The following is a 15,746-nucleotide window of genomic DNA, read 5'->3' on the forward strand; positions in this document are numbered from 1 at the left end:
TTTATCAAGGTTTTATTATATTTATTTACAAATTTATTTATTTTTTCTTATTTTATTTACAAAAAATAAAAATTTGAAAATGTTTAAATTTTTAATTAATTTTTATTATATTTGATTTTTTTTTTCATACTTAGATGATAAACCAAATAATACAATTTTGACTATTTATTTATTTTTGGATCTTGAAATATTTAAATAAATTATGAGAAAACGAAAAAAAGTATAGATATAAAAAAAAAAAAAAAAGATGGTAGAAGAGAAAAACCAAAGAAAAGAAAATGAAAAAAAATGTTACACTCATTATGTTTTTTCTTACTTCTTTTTAAATAAAACGGTGAAAATATTAAAAATGCATGAATATTTATATAATTTTTCTTATATAGAGTTTTCTTTTATACTTTTTGAGAACTGTAGACCCCCATTTGGGGCACTTTTTTTCTCTCATTTTTTGCAGCTACTTGCCAGGAGGGCTCTTTGAAAGCCAAGTGCTGCCTCCTGATTGGTTGCTGTGGAATCAGTGAGAGAGCAACACGTATGGGAGGATATGCTGGGGAGATTTTGCAGGCCGTTATGGGGTAGCAGGCCAGCTGCAGTGGGGGTGGAGCATCTCCTGCAGGTGAGGAGGGTGCTTTTTAGAGGCAGAGGTGAAGGGGGTGCTTGAGAGCTATGAGAAAGGGGATTTTGGAAAAAAAAAAAAAAAAAGAGCAAAGGGGGGACGGGTTTTCTGAGTGTGTTCTGTAGCTAGGAAGCTGGAGGAGGGGGTATTCGTTGAGTTTGAGAGGCAAGTTCGGAGCTAGAGAAGGAAAGGAAAACAAAGCTTAGAGAAGGGAGGTTAGAGAGAAAAGAGCATAGTTGAGAGAGATAACCAGAGAGGGGGAACAGAAAGGTTTGAGGCTGCAGAGGAGGAGGTTTTTCATGGCTGTTTGATAGGGATTTTGGGCGTGTTTTGGCTAGCTGGAGCTGGAGAAGGAAGACGGCAGAGCACAGAGGAAAACCAGAGAGAAATTAAAAGAAAACAGAGGGAAGAAAAGGAGCATCCTCAGGTACGTTTGCTGAACCACATTTTGCTTGCCATTGATATCTTTTGGGGTTGCTGTGACTATGTGATAATGTATCCATGCTTTGTTCTTCATAGAAAATTTGTTTTAGAATAATGTGATTCCTTTATAGCTCTCATTTGAATGTTTGAGTCACATGTTCGAGATCTTAGTTCCCCCTGTTTTTTTTTTCCACCCATGTATAAGCCCATTGACTCCAGCATGAAATGGAGCTCGGGTCAGTGTTTTCTTTGGTTCAGTTGATACTCTGTTTTTGTGCTTGCTCCTTTGCTGTTTATACTCTGTTCTCGATGGCCATTCATACCCTCAAGGAGAAGGGTTTTCGTCCAGCATGAGCCTTTGGTTTCATATGGGCATAGTTTCTAAGGCTTGGGACCAGAAAATGATTTTGTGGAGTATGTTCCCTGAGAATCTGGGGACTGGTTCTCTTGAATGTCCCTCATGGGCACAACAAGACTCTCATCAATCAAGTCCACCTCAGACGAGTGGCAATTCTGATTCAGCATCCGCCCAGTCACCTTCTAGTTCCAGTGGAGAGGCTTAGAGCTGCACCGATCGGATTGTTTTCAAACTATTTGGGAAAGAACCAAATGATTTTCCCCTTGTTCTGCGTGCACAGATCCTTGACTGGTTATCTCATAGTCCTACTGACATTGAAAGCTACAGTAGGCCTGGTTGTATTGTTCTAACAATTTATCTTTGTTTACCTGAGTCCACATGGGAGGAGCTTTGCTGTGATCTGGGTTCCAGCTTGAGTAGGCTTCTGGATGTCTCAAATGACACTTTCTGGAGAACTAGATGTGTATATATCAGAGTGCAGCATCAAATAGCATTTATCTACAACGGAAGCTCAATTTTTGGTTAAAGGCTTTAACCTGTCTCTACCAGCCACAAGGTTACTCTGTGCACTAGAAGGAAAGTATCTTGTTAAGGAAGCAACTCATGAGTTAATGGATGATATTGATAGTGTGAGGGAGCATGATGAGCTCCAGTATCTCAACTTCTATTGCTCTATTCCCAAAATGATGAAGAAGTGTTAACGGATGCATGTTGGGTACTGACTTACCTTTCCAATGGTACACATGACAAAACTCAAGCTGTTATTGAAGCGGGAGTATGTCCTAGGCTTGTTGAGCTTTTACTTCACCCATCTCCTTCTGTTCTCATTCCTGCACTTCGCACGGTTGCAAACATTGTCACTGGAGATGATATGCAAACCCCGTGCATAATCAACCATCAGTCACTCCCTCACCTTCTGAACCCGTTTACCAATAACCATAAGAAGAGTGTCAAGAAGGAAGCTCATTGAACGTAGGAATGGGATAGACCAGGTTGTTAGAGAGATAAGGACAGGAGATGTCTGTGGTGAGATAGGTGTGCTTTGTAACAGCCAGACAAGTGTTCGATTTTCTCATTCACCTCAGCAGCCAAAGCTTCAACAGCAGCAGTCTGGCATGCTGCCTGAATTGCCTGGGCATATGGGACTTCCCCCAGTGACAGCAACTAATTAGCCTTCCATCTGCTGACATGGTGCCTCTATCCGTTCTGTATGATGATATTTAGCAACTTCCAGATGTTGACGAGTTTCCATCAATGTATGGCATGTTTGAAGAGCATAGCATCCTTGTTTCCGATGAGAATGTGATCATTGATTATACACTAAAGATTCTGGAACTAGAAATCTGTGGCAGACTTCCTACTAGAAGTAATATCAAGGAAATGACATGGAGAATGATCGGTAAGGGCATGCAAAGGTTCTCCCATCAAGCGACATGAGAACTTGATCTTTTATCATGCTGATTCATTGCACTCGTTAAAGAAGAAACTCCAGAGGCACTGACTTCTGCATAATGCTGAGTCGAGATTTTATTTAGCACCTACATTCTCCATTTGCAGGCCTTTCCTGCATTTCATCTCTCTGGGAAGTTATTGTGGGTGATGCAATATCAGTTAAGGTGAAAGGCGGCAGTGGTAAAGATAAAATCCATATAGACGACAACTTACCCTATTTTGAGCAAGTTGGGCTCGTCAGTAGACTGTCATTCTGGTAGTTGAATTCGTTGATGAGAAAAGATTAGCAGTTTGAAAGAAAGTTTGAGATGCCTGCAAGAAGAGTTATGTGTTAAAAGAGGCGTGAGAGATAAATTAGAGGGTACAGTTGGAGATCTTACCCTCTAATTGGATGAGAAACATCGTCACTCGATCAATTTTGATCAGCATGAAAGCTGAACTAGACCATTTCAAGCAGCAGTTATCTGATTTAGAGTTAGAAAAATCAAGTGTGTGTCAGCGTTCATTGCACAGCGAGGAATGTCCGAAAAAGGTCCATGAATCCTCTTTTACTGATCTGGAAGCTCAGTTATCTGAGAGGTATGAATTGTTAATAGCCACAGATGTTAAACTCATTTGCATGTGTAGTCAATACGAGGTTTGTATTGAGGACCTCACTCAGCGACTTCAGTCTTTAGATAAGCACCTTGGGGAGCTTCACAAAAAGCATCTTGATGTAGAGACCATTCTAAATTCCTATCTTGCTCATGAAGCACATTACATTGAAGAAAATACAGGATTGCTGTCAACTCTCAATTCCCTGAAATCTGAATTGGAAGTTTCTTTTGCTCAAAATAGTGCCCTTTTGGATTCAAACTGTGCCATAATGTCTGAACTACAAGGCTGTAATTTTGGAGGTTAGTCTTCTTAATGACAGAAATCAGCATGTTTCTGATCTTGAGCAGCTGTAAGCACCCCTGGCACCAACAAAGCAGTCCCAATTGCACCCAAGGCCCACACGTATGGCCTTATGTTGCATGGGCACACCTAAAACCAGACCCACAAGCACAAGCATCTGTCCCTGCCCAGCAGTCCAAGTGGCATCTTTGATGCGCCCTTTAGCTGTGATAGCTCTAATGATTCATGGGCTGTGGCGACATCAATTTCATCGTCTTCCCAGCCTCTTTTCAAAAAGAGCAGAGCTTAGGACCAGCAGATGTGACTTCCTTCACTGAAATCGGGTGTTTGTTGATGTGCTTAGCAACCCTCGTTAATGTCCCGCTCTTGTTATCTAATCTGCTATTACCCGTGCCAAACCCATGAGATGAATTGGACAGGCTGCTCTCGTTCGTTATGATTATGTTCAGACACATGGCATGGACCCATATATTGAGGATGAGAAGTGGGAAATGGGGTTGAATATTGCAGTCTTTGAAATGACAGTTGCAAGTGGTTTTGTTGGGCACTCAATATCTGTTTGCCCGCCACTTTAGGATGCCGAAAGTGTTAGGAAGTGTCCCAAATTCCTAATTCGTATATATTCCTTTTTTGTAAAGAATATTATATAGAATATTTCTAGGTTGATATATTATTGTAATATTAGACTTCCTTATAGAATAAGGAAGGTTGTTGGAAATATCTCTATAAATATTCTAGGTCATGAGGGGAAAAAGTTATGAGATGAAGATGGGCCTATAGAGACTATACAAGGTGGATAGAGATGTGAGGAAGAACGGGAGGTACCTGGTGGAGTGAGAGGGCTCGTAGTAAGGTATGGATACAAGGAGTGGGGAAATATGGGATGTTTCGGGAACCCAATAGTTGTATCTGGTTCTATCCTCTGTAATATTCTCTATTATATAGTGGAATTATTCTCTCTCATCCGTGGACGTAGGCATGGTTGGCCAAACCACGTTAAAACCTCATGTACCGTATGTGTGATTGTTTTATCTTTGTGTTCTTGAACTAACATTGTTGGCATCAAAGCTTTCGCTGGTACAACAATTGGTATCAGAGCTTGGGTTGAAGATTTCTGGAAGAATAAAAGATCACAAAGCACACAAGATGAAAACAAAAGGAATTTTCATTGAAGGTGGAGTCGATTGCTCTTTCGTGGTGATATGATACAAAAAGGTTTGTGTCATGGAGAGATTGAAGATTAACTTCATGTAATTTGGTCCAAGGTGGAGATTGTTTGGAAGTGTCTCAAATTCCTAATTAGTATAAATTCCTTTTTTTGTAAAGAATATTATATAGAATATTTTTAGGTTGATATATTATTGTAATATTAGACTTCCTTATAGAATAAGGAAGGTTATTGGAAATATCTCTATAAATATTCTAGGTCATGAGGGGAAAAAGTCATGAGATGGAGATGGGCCTGTAGAGACTATACAAGGTGGATAGAGATGTGAGGAAGAACGGGAGGTATCGGGTGGAGCGAGATGGCTCGTAGTAAGGTATGGATACAAGGAGTGGGGAAACATGGGATGTTTCGGGAACCCAATAGTTGTATCTGGTTCTATCCTCTGTAATATTCTCTATTGTATAGTGGAATCATTATCTCTCATCCGTGGACGTAGGCATGGTTGGCCGAACCACGTTAAAACCTCGTGTACCGTATGTGTGATTGTTTTATCTTTGTGTTCTTGAACTAACATTGTTGGCATCAAAGCTTTCGTTGGCACTACAACTGGTATCATATGGACCAAATTCCATAAAGTTAATCTTCAATCTCTCCATGACACAAACCTTTTGTATCATATCACCACGAAAGAGCAATCGACTCCACCTTCAGTGAAAATTCCTTTTGTTTTCATCTTGTGTGTTTTGTGATCTTTTGCTCTTCCAGAAATCTTCAACCCAAGCTCTGATACCAGTTGTAGGGAATTAAACCGAATTCCCAACCCGTGAGAAACAAAAATTAGAGAAAACACACGCCAAAGAAAAACAATCACACGCACAAGACAGTATTTACGTGGTTCGGCAATTTGCCTACGTCCACGGAGTTGCAGGGATACCACTATTATTAGGGAAGAATACAGAGTACGACCTAGCGGCTACAATATTCTCTCTATATATATAACACAATAACCCTACTACACTAAAAAACCCTAATTCCAAAAGGTGGTTCCACAATGGGCTAAACGGGCCCAACAGGCCTCAATAAATCTCCCATTAAAAGGCCATGCAATATTATTCGGGTCGGGTTGTCAAACCGGATCAAACAAAACTAGGCTCCACAAAGCCCAACAAATCTCCCACTTGGAGACTAATTCAATCACCAACATCAAACCGCTATCCTCCAAGAAACAATCCCTCATCCCTGCAACTCATCCTCCTGTTCTCAAGCTAGAAGACCAATTGAAGCTGCGCACAACTTCAACTTCTCAATAGTGACACCCTTAGTCAACATGTCTGCTGGGTTCTTAGATCCACAAATCTTCTCAAGTATTACCAGTTTATCTTCAACAAGGTAACGGATAAAGTGGTATTTTGTTTGTATATGCTTCGACTTTGAATGAAAAGCCGAATTTTTGGCAAGAAAAATTGCACTCTGACTGTCATTGTGTAGAATGCCCATCTCCTGCTTCTTACCCAATTCATCTAAGAAACCATGTAGCCAAATCATCTCCTTTCCAGCTTCAATTGCTGCAACATACTCAGCTTCTGTAGTAGACAAAGTAACAATCTTCTGTAGATTTGAAACCCATGATATAGCTGTACCACCTAGAGTAAAAACAAACCCAGTAGTACTCTTTCTACTATCAATATCACCAGCAAAATCAGCATCTACATAACCCTGCAATTTCAAACTTGCACCTGTGAAGCAAAGACATGTATCTAATGAACCCTTCAGATATCTTAGAATCCACTTGACTGCCTCCCAATGCTGCTTTCCAGGCCTACTCATGAATTTGCTCACAACTCCCACTACATGTGCAATGTCTGGCCTTGTACACACCATAGCATACATCAAGCTGCCAATAGCTGAGGCATAGGGCACCTTGCTCATATGGTCCCTTTCTTCTTCTATCTTCGGTGACTGTTCTTTGCTTAGTTTTAAATGGCTCCCCAAGGGTGTGCTCACTAGTTTAGCTTCATTCATGTTGAACCTGCTGAGAACTTTCTTCACATACTCTGATTGTGAAAGCTTCAATGTACCATTAGCCTTATCTCTAATGATTCTCATACCAAGGATTTGCTTTGCAGCTCCCAAATCCTTCATTACAAATTGTTTGGACAATTGCTTCTTCAGATTATTAATCTTTTCAATGTCAGACCCTGCAATAAGCATATCATCCACATACAACAGTAATATGATGTAAGAATTGTCAAAAGACTTAACATAGCAATAGTGATCAGCTTCACATCTCTTGAACCCAATTTTATGCATAAAACTATCAAACTTCTTGTACCACTGTCTAGGAGCTTGTTTAAGGCCATACAAGCTCTTTCTTAGTTTGCAGACTAAACTCTCTTGTCCCTGAACAATGAACCCTTTTGGCTGAATCATGTAACGGTCTTCCTCCAAGTCACCATGAAGGAATGCTGTCTTCACATCTAACTGTTCAAGATGTAAGTTTTCTGCAGCCACCATTCCAAGTACAAGTCTAATTGTTGACATCTTCACAACTGGAGAAAATATCTCTGTGTAGTCAATGCCCTCCTTCTGCTGGAACCCTTTAACAACTAATCTGGCCTTGTAACGTTTGCTACCATCATGCTCATTCTTTATTCTGTATACCCACTTGTTGTGCAAAGCCTTCTTTCCTACTGGCAATTCAGTTAGTTCCCATGTCTGATTCCCCAACAGGGAATCCATCTCATCTTTCATGGCTAACTCCCACTTGCTTGAATTCTCATCTTGCAAGGCTTCATCATAACACTCTGGCTCACCACCATCAGTCAACAAGAGATAATTTAAAACAGGTGAATAACGCTGCGGAGGTCTAATGTTCCTGGAAGATCTGCGAACTTCAGCTACAGGTGTACTCAAATCTACCTGTGAATTTACATTCTCCTTATCTTCTTCACCCCCTTTTTGGACAGTACTTTCAGTCAATTCAACTAAGTTGACAAACTTAGATTTCTTTTTATCTATCTCTGTAACATCTGACACTACAGTTGACCTGTCCTTGTACATAACCTGTTCATTAAATATCACATTTCTACTTCTAATGATTTTCCTGTTTTGTTCATCCCAAAACCTATAGCCAAATTTCTCATCACCATAGCCAATGAAAAAACATATTTTTGACTTTGCATCAAGTTTACTACAAGCATCAGAATCAATATGAACATAAGAAACACAACCAAAAACTTTTAAATGTGAAAACTTCACCTCTTTACCGCTCCAAACCTCCTCAGGAAGTCTGAACTCCATGGGAACTGATGGTCCTCGGTTTATCAGGTAAGTTGCATTGCTAACAGCATCAGCCCAAAAAGTTTTTGGTAGTCCAGCATGCAACCTCATACTTCTAGCACACTCATTGAGAGTTCTGTTCATGCGCTCAGCCACACCATTCTGCTGTGGTGTCCCAGGAATGGTCTTCTCCATCCTAATTCCCTGTGCAGCACAATACTCACTGAACCCTCCATCTATGTACTCTCCTCCATTATCTGACCTCAAACATTTTACTTTCAAACCTGTTTCTGTCTTAACCATGGCCTTCCACTTCTTAAAAGTTTCAAATACATCAGATTTATTTTTCAGAAAATAAACCCATACCTTTCTACTTGAGTCATCAATAAAAGTGATGTAGTACCTTGAACCTCCTAGGGATGCAACAGGAGAAGGCCCCCACAAATCAGTGTGTACTAGTTCCAATTTTTCAGCCTTCGGTGTCCTGCCAGTTTTCAAGAAGCTCACCTTTTTTTGCTTTCCTAAGATGCAACTTTCACACATGTCAAAATCAATGGACTTCAATTCTGGTAGTTTTCCTTTTGACAGCAACATCTTCATCCCTTTCTCACTCATGTGACCAAGTCTGCGGTGCCATAGGCTTGTATCAGTACTTGCATCAGCAACTGCAATTGTGTCTCTTGGACATGAGGTCATATATAGAGTATCAGTCTTCTTTCCACGAGCCAATACCCTAGCTCCCTATGTAACCTTCCAAGTACCACCAACAAATAGTATTGCATGTCCTTCATCATCAAGTTGTCCAACAGAAATCAGATTCCTTCTCAGGTCAGTAATATGTCGAACCTTCTCCAGTAACCAAACAGACCCATTGGGCAAAGATATCCGGACGTCTCCCAGACCCACAACACCCAAGGCTGAACCATCAGCCAAATACACCTTACCAAAATCACCTGCAACATAATTCTGTATGATTTCTCGGTGTGGAGTGGTATGAAACGAAGCTCCTGAATCCAAAACCCAATCATCAAGTGGAATGTCTATTGCAAGAAGTAATGCATCTTGTACCTCTTCTGTTACAGCATTAGCAGAATCATCTTCATTCTTCTTCTTAGGGCTTTTGCATTGCCTTTTAAAGTGACCTATTTTCCCACAATTCCAGCATTGTACTTGTTGGCCTGATCTAGATTTGCTTCTGTTCCGATTAGAATTTCTGGAATTTGATCTACCCTGATTTGAATTTCTGTTATTACCTCTACCTCTTGTCTCAAGGTTTAGGGCAGAACCAGATCCTGAGGTTTCACCTGCATCTCTTCGGCGAATCTCCTCAGCCAGAATTAAATCTCGTATATCATTGTACTTGAGCTTTTCCTTTCCCGTAGAATTGCTTACTGCCATCCTCATTGCCTCCCAACTGTTTGGCAAAGAAGCCAAGACGATCAGAGCACGAATCTCATCATCAAAATCAATTTCTACAGACGACAATTGATTTGTGATTATATTAAATTCATTCAAATGTTGTGCTACTGATGCATTCTCTACCATATTCAAATTAAACAATTTCTTCATCAGATGCACCTTATTGTTTGCGGACGGCTTTTCATACATACCGGACAAAGCCTTCATCAAATCTGCTGTGGTCTTCTCCTTTACAACATTATGTGCAACAGACCTAGACAGAGTTAACCTAATAACTCCTAGAACCTGTCTGTCAAGAAGCGCCCATTCCTCAGCCTTCATACTCTCAGGTTTTGTCCCCAAAAGAGGTAGATGCAATTTCCTACCATAGAGATAATCTTCAATCTGCATCCTCCAATACGCAAAGTCTGTGCCATCAAACTTTTCTATTCCAGACGCCTTTCCTGCTTCCTCTGCCATTGCTCCCACTCAAACCTAACCCTAGGCTTTGATACCAGTTGTAGGGAATTAAACCAAATTCCCAACCCGTGAGAAACAAAAATTAGAGAAAACACACGCCAAAGAAAAACAATCACACGCACAAGACAGTATTTACGTGGTTCGGCAATTTGCCTACGTCCACGGAGTTGCAGGGATATCACTATTATTAGGGAAGAATACAGAGTATGACCTGGCGGCTACAATATTCTCTCTATATATATAACACGGCAACCCTACCACACTAAAAAACCCTAATTCCAAAATGTGGTTCCACAATGGGCTAAACGGGCCCAACAGGCCTCAATAAATCTCCCATTAAAAGGCCATGCAATATTATTCAGGTCGGGTTGTCAAACCGGATCAAACAAAACTAGGCTCCACAAAGCCCAACAGAAAGTGGTACAGATGGGAGACTACCCTGGATTGCCTTCTGACCTGAAAATTTTCAAGGGCATTACTATGACTGTATCAGGTACTGTGAAGAAGAATGCAGTTATAATGGGTAGGAAAACATGAGAAAGTATTCCTCTTGAGCATTGGTCTCTGCCTGGCCACCTAAATGTTGTTATGACTCGCTCTGGAAGTTTTTATGTTGCAACCGCAGAAAATGTTGAAATATGTTGAAGCATGGCTTCTACTTTGGAACAACTAGCTGCATCTCCCTATTGTCTGTCCATTGAAAAGGTGTTCGTTATAGGAGGTGGCCAGATACTAAAGGAAGCTATCAATGCACCTGGATGGATGCTATCCACATTACAGAAATTGAGACAAGCTTCAATGTGACATCTTCATCCCTGATATTGATTCCTTGGTACTCATCCTTCCCATTGGTGGAAAACAATATTCGTTATTCTTTCATGACTTATGTTCGTGTGAGAAGTTCTGAAGATGAATCCCAAATCCAAAACAATGGTGACTGTGGGTGGGAATCCATTAAATTTGAAGTAAAGAAGTTCTATTTCTTGCCCAAGATAATCTTTGAGAGACATGAGGAATACATCCATCTGAGTTTGGTTGAAGACATCATCTCAAATGATGTTCAAAGGGATGATAAGACAGGGACTGGTACTTTATCAAAGTCTGGTTGTCAGATACGGTTTAATCTATGAAAAACTTTTCCATTTCTTACAACTAAGAAAGTATTTTGGTGATGGATTGTTGAAGAACTGTTGTGGTTCATCAGTGGCTCAACAAATGCAAAGGTCCTACAGGAAAATGGAATTCATATATGGGATGGCAATGCATCCAGGGACTACCTTGATAGTATTGGTTTGGAAGACAAAGATGAGGAGCCTGTCTCAGATTTTAATGGCTCAGAAGTTGGGAATGAATTTGAAAAAGTCATAGCAGGTCAGGATGCCTACCGATTCTAATTTCAAGAGAGCGGCAGATGCAATCACCCGCCCCACAGAGTTGTCTTAGTGGTGCATCCGGTCTACATGCAGAGCTTCATTATGCATGGCCACCTTTGGCCTGCAATTATTGATCATTTGTCATTGCTCCTTTCCTGCATCATTGATTTTAAAAATGATCTCCCCAAAATCCAAATTTCAAGCAGTTTTTCCAGATTTTGGTTTTCAAATAATTTTGAATCTTTACAGTTTTCTTCTTTAGGCTTGTTAAATTCCAAAATCTCATTTTCCATCAAATTTGGCCGCCATTCTCTCTTCGACAAGCCACTTTTGATTTTCTATGATTTTTTAAAATGTTTTAAAATAAGCAAGAATCAAATTTTGTAATTCCTAGTGATGGAATTTACAGATTTGGTTCATGCAAAATAAATGGGCTATGGTGGGGGCCTGACATCAAATAAATTTCCTTTAAAATAAAAATGGAATTGAATGAAATGCCATGCATAATATTGGTGGTTTTTCATCTTGTCTGGTGATATGAGTGACATATTTTGTGTTCATTACTATGCACTAACCCCTTTTTATGATAGCACGATGCCGTTTGCTAATCAGGTACGCATCTTTTCTCACTTTGACCATCACCCATATATGTTTTGACTTTCAGCATGTGATCATGACAGTATTCATTGATTTTTTTATTGATTGTTACGTCAGCTTTATTTTATTAATAGAGACCCGACTTTAGGGACTTAGAGGGGTGCTATGGTCTTTACCGTACCTTCCCGATAAGTAACCTAACCCCCGAACCAGATCCGGTTTTTCACAAACCGCCTTTTCCAAAATAAGGAGTCACACTTAGAGTTTTCTTTCTTATTTTGTTTACCCTTTTAAGAATAAAACAAAAATAAGTGGTGACTCCAAGTCATTTTCAAACAATAAATAAAATCAATTTTTCAAATAATAATCGAGTTCGCCATTGAGTGGAGAATGCATAAGCCGAAATGCGGGATCCACAAGAACATATATATTTTTTTTAATTTTATAATTTAATTTTATCTTTTGGTTTTCTATTATTTTTCAACTTTTTCATGATGATAATAAACCCTAAAACCAATTATACTTTGATTAACCCAAATATTCAAAGATATCAATTTATTATTAGAAACCGCAGATATGATAACACACTCAAATATTTGATATACATTCAATTAATACGAATAAGTTAACAGGGATGAGTTTTGTTTTTATAAAAATGAATTCAAAACACAATTCATGACCTGGTTTGGGTTTCAGTTTCAACTTTGAATGATTGAGAGGCCTTGTACAATCTTCGTCACCTGACTCTACATTTTCATCCTCATTCTCGCTAGGGATTTTCGTTTTCATTTTGCTGGGTGAGAGCTTTCTTCACATTCATTGCTGAAATCTTTCATTTCCTTGTTCCCTTTCTCACATCATCAGCCTTAACATCTCTGCTTGTAAAGTGTGATTAAAGGGTCAAAGCTTCACCCTAATTGATATTCATCCATGTCAATATATAGTACATCAAGCAAACCTAATTAAGGGAAAATCGTGAGTTTAGGAAACAACCCTAAACAATGCCGTGAGTTTAGGAAACAATCCTAAACAATCCTAAACAATAGCAACTACTTTCCTAGAATATATCATAATATCTCAACATGTTTAGGAAACAATCCTAAACAATCCTAAACAATAACAACTACTTTCCTAGAATATATCATAATATCTCAACACCCTCCCTCAAGTTGGAGCATGAGGTTCAAAAATGCCCAACTTGGCAAGAAGATAATCAAATTGTTTCTTTCCAAGAGCCTTTGTAAAAATATCCGCCAATTGTGTAACAGTAGGAACATATGACGGAGCAATCAAACCATCTGTTATCGCATCCCGAACAAAGTGACAATCAACCTCAATGTGTTTGGTGCGTTCATGAAATACTGGATTTTTGGCCATATGAAGGGCTGACTGACTATCACAAAAGAGCTTGATTGCCTTTGGGTGGTGCACACCCAAGCTCAAAAGCAACCCCTTCAACCATTTGAGCTCACAAGTAACTGCTGCCATAGCTCGGTATTCCGCTTCTGCGGACGAGCGGGAAACTGTGTGTTGCTTCTTTGTCTTCCAAGAAATAGGAGATTGCCCAAGAAACACAAGCCATCCGGACAAAGAGCGTCTAGTGACTGGACATGCTGCCCAATCAGAATCACACCAACCCTGCAGGGACAGATCACTATCTGCACGTAACAAGATACCCTGACCCGGAGTTCCTTTCAAATAACGAACGACTCTCAAAGCCGCCTCCCAATGCTCAATTCTAGGCTCCTGCATAAATTGAGATAATATATGAACCGAGTAGGCCAAATCTGGACGGGTCACTTCCAGATAAATGAGTCGACCTACTAATCTGCGATAGGACTCAGGATTCGACAAGAGCTCCCCATTTGTGAGTCCTAATCTATGATTTTGCTCGATCGGGAAGCCACACGGCTTGGCTCCCAGTAATCCGGCCTCCGATACAATGTCAAGTGTGTACTTGCGTTGACATAAGAACAAACCAGCCGAACTCCTGGCCACCTCGATTCCGAGGAAATACTTCAAAACACCAAGATCTTTCATCTTAAAACAATCACTGAGATAGGCTTTAAAGGTCTTAAGTGCAGCGGAATCATTCCCAGAGATAATAAGATCGTCGACATACACTAGCACATTTATTTGAACATTGCCCTTAGTGTAAGTAAAAAGAGAATAATCAGAGTAGGATTGTAAGAAACCATATCCTTTAAGAGCCGTGACCAACTTGGCAAACCAACATCTTGGAGCCTGTTTCAACCCATAAAGTGATTTCCGTAACCTGCAAACCAAGTTCGGATCGGAACGCTCAAATCCTGGGGGTAGCTTCATATACACTTCCTCCTCAAGATCTCCATGCAAAAAGGCATTGTGAACATCCATCTGATGAAGTTCCCAATTTTTCGAAGCCGCAATAGCCAAGAAAGCACGCACCGTAGTCATTTTGGCAACTGGAGAAAATGTCTCATGATAATCAATACCGGCTTCTTGATGATTCCCCAAAACTACTAATCTGGATTTGAGCCTTTCAATATCACCGTTTGAGAAGTACTTGGTTTTGTAAACCCACTGACTTCCCAAAGCACGCTTACCCTTTGGAAGAGGTTCAAGAGTCCACGTACCATTGTCCTCCAAAGCCCGAATCTCCTCATGCATTGACTTTTGCCAACCGACATCTTTCATAGCCTCTTTAAATGACTTAGGATCATTGCTCGAAATAATAGCTGCAAGAAACTTTCGATAATGTACAGAAAAATTGTCACAATTTATATAATGTGCTATGGGATAAGGAGTACCTGAGGGACGCTGTGGAGACGGAGTGGCGGGAGATGGACTTTCAGCAACCACCGTATGAGTAACAAAAACTCGTAATAGAACCGAAGGAAATTTATCCCTCATTCCCTTTCCCATAGGAGCAGACTGCCCATTGCTTGTATTGTCAAGCCCAAGAGAATCAAGCCTAACAGTGGGAACAACTTCCGGCCCAGGTGAAAGAGGCGCTGAAGAAACCTCGGTGTGGGCCGACCCACCCTCCCTCAAGCCCAGATCTAGATCGGCATCAAAATGGGGCACCTGATCTTGGGGGGCTTGGAGTTCAGGTTGTGGGTTAGGCAAATCAGCATCATCATTAACAAAATCAGCAAAATCACTATCAATTTCAACATTTACCATAGGCACAATGTTTTCCGGAATAATATTCACAGCACCCGGGTTACCAAACGGAAAAACATCCTCAAAAAAACTTGACATCACGAGAAACAAATAATTCCTTGGTGTCCAAATCAAACAACTTCCACCCCTTCTTTCCAAACGGGTAACCCAAAAACACACATTTTCTACTTCGACTTGCAAATTTGTCACCCTTGGATTTTTGATCATGAGCAAAACTAAGACAACCAAAGGTGTGAATTGCCGCATATGAAGGAGGGGTGCCAAATAGGATTTCAAATGGTGTTTTATTGTGTAACAAAGGAGAGGGAGTGCGGTTTATTAAATGAGCAGCGGCAAGAACACTTTCGCCCCAAAAATAAATAGGCAAATTTGCTTGAAAGCGTAATGCCCTCCCCACATTTAAAATGTGCTTGTGTTTTCTCTCAACCCTCCCATTTTGTTGCGGAGTTCCCACACAAGAAGTTTGGAATAAAATGCCAGTTGCAGAAAAATAGTCAAGTAGGCATTTAAATTCCGTACCATTATCACTTTGAACAACTT

At 40.2% G+C, this 15,746-nt stretch overlaps 1 pseudogene; it reads left to right on the forward strand.

The window, feature by feature from the left end:
• The first annotated feature begins 3,276 nt into the window (after positions 1-3,276).
• Positions 3,277-11,465, forward strand: LOC117930514 (annotated as a pseudogene).
• The last annotated feature ends 4,281 nt before the right edge of the window (positions 11,466-15,746 follow it).

Source organism: Vitis riparia, chromosome 14 (assembly GCF_004353265.1).
Source record: "Vitis riparia cultivar Riparia Gloire de Montpellier isolate 1030 chromosome 14, EGFV_Vit.rip_1.0, whole genome shotgun sequence".
Lineage (NCBI taxonomy): Eukaryota > Viridiplantae > Streptophyta > Magnoliopsida > Vitales > Vitaceae > Vitis > Vitis riparia.